This window comes from Pleurodeles waltl, chromosome 9 (assembly GCF_031143425.1).
Source record: "Pleurodeles waltl isolate 20211129_DDA chromosome 9, aPleWal1.hap1.20221129, whole genome shotgun sequence".
Classification (NCBI taxonomy): domain Eukaryota; kingdom Metazoa; phylum Chordata; class Amphibia; order Caudata; family Salamandridae; genus Pleurodeles; species Pleurodeles waltl.
This window is the reverse complement of record NC_090448.1, coordinates 374,684,879-374,688,513: the sequence shown is the minus strand read 5'-3', so window position 1 is coordinate 374,688,513 and position 3,635 is coordinate 374,684,879. Positions and strand designations below refer to the sequence as shown.

At 46.4% G+C, this 3,635-nt stretch overlaps 1 pseudogene; it reads left to right on the top strand.

The window, feature by feature from the left end:
* Window positions 1–2,133: 2,133 nt before the first annotated feature.
* On the top strand, window positions 2,134–2,690 carry LOC138258629 (trafficking protein particle complex subunit 3 pseudogene; annotated as a pseudogene).
* The last annotated feature ends 945 nt before the right edge of the window (window positions 2,691–3,635 follow it).

Genomic DNA, 3,635 nt, shown 5'->3' with positions numbered 1-3,635 from the left:
ATGTATACATTTGCTTACTGTATTTTGATATATTACAATGGTTCCACTCATTTCCTTTTGTCTTTGCATTCTTCCGGGGGGGTTGGGGGTGTTACTGTATTGTATAGATATGCATTGGTGTGTGTGTTGTAGTGGGTGAGGGTCGGGGGTTGGGGTGTTGAGTGTGTGTGTCCCTGTGTTTTTGCCTCCCCGTTCCCCTATATCGTAGGTGCAGTACTCGCCGTCGTCTTCGCTGCCGGCGTTGATGATCCTCGTAGAGGAGCAGGAAGACTAGCGCTGGCAGAATATGGCATTCCGGCTCCATGGTGCCCTCCTTCCTCGTGGAGTGTGTAGAGGTGAGCGTTTTCCCTTTGAAATGGCTGTTTCCACCGTATTTTTATCCGCAGTGAATCCGCCCCAGAAAAGGTGGCGGATTAGTAGGTTGTAATACTGTGGGCGGTACATTGTCTTCCGCCTGTCTGTTGGCGGTGACCGCCGTGCTGTCTGTTTATACCGCCGTGGCGGTCGGAGTGTTAAAGTGGCTGTCTTTGTTGGCGGTTTCCGCCACTGTCGTAATTCAATTTTTTTTACCGCCGGCCTGTTGGCGGTCTTACCACCGCTTTAACACCGTCCACAAGGGTTGTAATGACCACCCTGGTGTTCTACTTGATATTATTGGCAAGGAAAGAAATCTGTAAAGGCTGGGGTCAAACCTCTGCTCCAAGCTGGCATGCCTGGAAAAGATCTGTACTATTCTTTAGAGAAGTAGATAAAAGAAAAATAAAAAGGAATGGGAAAGGGTTTTGAGACTTTCTAGAACTTAGATGTGCTCGAGGTGTTTCAGGTCCGATGATTAGTCACCCCTGACTGGCTAGGCTGGGAATCCTTCCCATCCCATGACCTTGAGGGACGTGCCCGTCATGAACTTACAAGGTTGTTGGTTGGAGCTTGCGGTGACATCACTATGAGGACCAAAAAAAAAAAAAAACCCACTATGCAACATCAATATAAATCACCAACAATAGGCATTCCAAAATCTTCATTTGTTTGATGATGTCAGACGTGGTTTTGCGATCTAGTGTGACTCCTTTGAGAGTACACCTTGTGGGTTGTGGTCCTGGCTTGTTGCTTCCCTATGGCTCTGTTTTTGCAGCATGAGAGGCACCGTCCCAGGGAGTGAGTACAGGAAGAGGAGGCCTCTTGGTGTATACATATGCAGGGCTTGCTGGCGGCTGTCTCCGTGCTGTGCACACATTGAAGGCGTGGCCGAGATTTATCGTCAACAGTGAGGGTGTTCCGTGCTGTCCTTAAAACACACTCCATCTTCCAGGAAGCTGCTTGCCAATCTAATCTATCGACCGCTGTATCCTGGCATCGTGTCACTTCCTTGTTCGCCCAGGCACTCACCTGTCTCCTTTCTCGGTTTCTTAGCATTCTCGTCAGTGGATTTCTATGAAGCAAAGACCCTTACCTGAATACTCTGTTGCATTCCCCATTCTCAATCAACTCCTGGGTGAGTGTCGGGTTCAGACTGGATTTCCCTTGGTGACCATGGAACTTTTCCTGTGAAATCCTGTAAAATAAGAAAATGAACAAGTATTAAATACCTGTAACATAAACACCTGGTTATTCATTGCGTCTCACATCCCCTAGTAGCTCCCAGGTGAGCGTTGTGCTCAGAGTGGATTCTCCTTGACACGCATGTAATACCTTCTGTAAATCTTTGCAAAACAAGAAATGAACTAGCATCAAAGCCTGGTAACATGATTGCAGCCAAAAGTAAAAATAAAAAATAAAAGTACTTCCAGGATCCCGGAGGGACATTGGCTGCACACATGAAGCTATGCTAAGTCCATGTACCACAGCAGGGACACACTTGGAGTGCCTGGAGGAACCAGGAATGAGCAGGAGGTGCTATACAAACAATAGCAAGGAAACAAGCGTGACATGGAAGCCAACTAATGGTCTTTTGATTCATAGCAACTTGCTTCATGCAAATTTGCTGCACAAGTTTCTAATCCCAAACAAGAGATTGCAGGTATTGTAAAAAGGCATCACGACTCCAAGGGTGCTACAGGGCCATAAAATTAGTAGAAGTGTGCTATACAAGTGCTGGTAAAAAAAAAAAATACAGACTTGTGTTCTGAGAGTTCAGAGCTCTTCACATTGATGTATGGAGCTCTGGTCCCCCAACTGTGTAAAGATTATGAAAACGATGAAGACATCAACAAGCAGCTGGGCAAAATGGGCTACAACATAGGTGTGTGGTTAATAGAAGATTTCCTAGCTTGGTCCAGCGTTGGCCAATGTCATGATTTCCGGAAAACTGCAGATGTCATCGCCAAGGTAGCCTTCAAAATGTACTTAAGAGTACCTCCAAGCATCACAAACTGGAGCCCAGCAGGGGATGAATTTACCCTGGTCCTAGAAAATAAACCCCCTCGTAGACTTTGTGGAGCTACCCGATTACCATTCAGCACTTATTTACTCCAACCTTCTTTGTGTGGTGCTCCGAGGAGCACTGAAAATGGTTCAGATGGCTATTGATGTGAAGTTTGTCCAGGACACCTTCAAAGGTGATGGCGTCACAGAAATCCGCATGAAATGAATCCGAAGGATCGAAGACAATCTCCCAGTTGGCGAGGAATGACCGCTCCAAATCCAGGACAAGAGTCACAAATACAAATCGCCTCAGAAACTGTAATTAACCATACCACGCGATTCCGGCAGATTCAGGACACCCCCTTCCACTTTGCAGATTTTAGAACACGGAGGCCCTCTATTTATGATGTTTATATTCTTTCCACGTATTTCTTGAATTTGTAAAAAAAAAAAAAAAGACACGGGTGATCCTGAGCTGGCAAATAAATTACAAATGATGCTCCTTGGAGGGGGATAAAAGGGGACCCATTTTGCTCACCTGCAGGAAGTGAGGGGCTACAAAACCTCTAGTATAGAGTGTGACCCATGACCTTGAGAGACCTAATGCCCTATGTTAGTTGCACTGTGTTGATGTGACAGAGGCTGTATACCGGCTGCACTTAACAGCCATAAACATTATTGCTGCTTACATAGAAGGACGTTATTTAATGTTATGCTGATTGTACTTGTAAACCACGCATCTCGCCCGGGAGGTTGTCCTGTCGCTGATGAGAAGGGGTATTGCTAGTAGCCCTGTCTGAGTCCTATGAAAAGGCCACGTTTTCAGTTTCTTACTGAATTCTGGCACTGATCTGGCAGCCCTTATGTGGAGGGGGGTTATACATCCAGGCATTAGGAGCCGGCTATGAGACGGCGTGGCTGCCAATTCCGCTGATACATTGAGCAGTGACAAGCAGGAGGTTAGCTGAGCAGAGGTGTCTGGTGGGTTGTGGACGCTGATGTGGTTGTTCAGGTATGTGGAGCCTAAATTGTGTAGTGCTTTGTACACATGTGTGTGTGTGAATAATTTAACTGTGTTTTATATATGGGGACGCAGTGGAGGTCTCTGAGTGGGAGGAGATGCTGGTGTGTGAAGGGAGTTTGAGCGTGATTCTAGCTGCTACATTCTGAATGGTCAGGAGCGCTTGGTGAGTTGGGCAGATATTGCAACATAGAGTGCAAGTCTTGTGTCTAGCTTGGTGTGGATAAGTGCTTGGGTGATTGATTGACAGGTT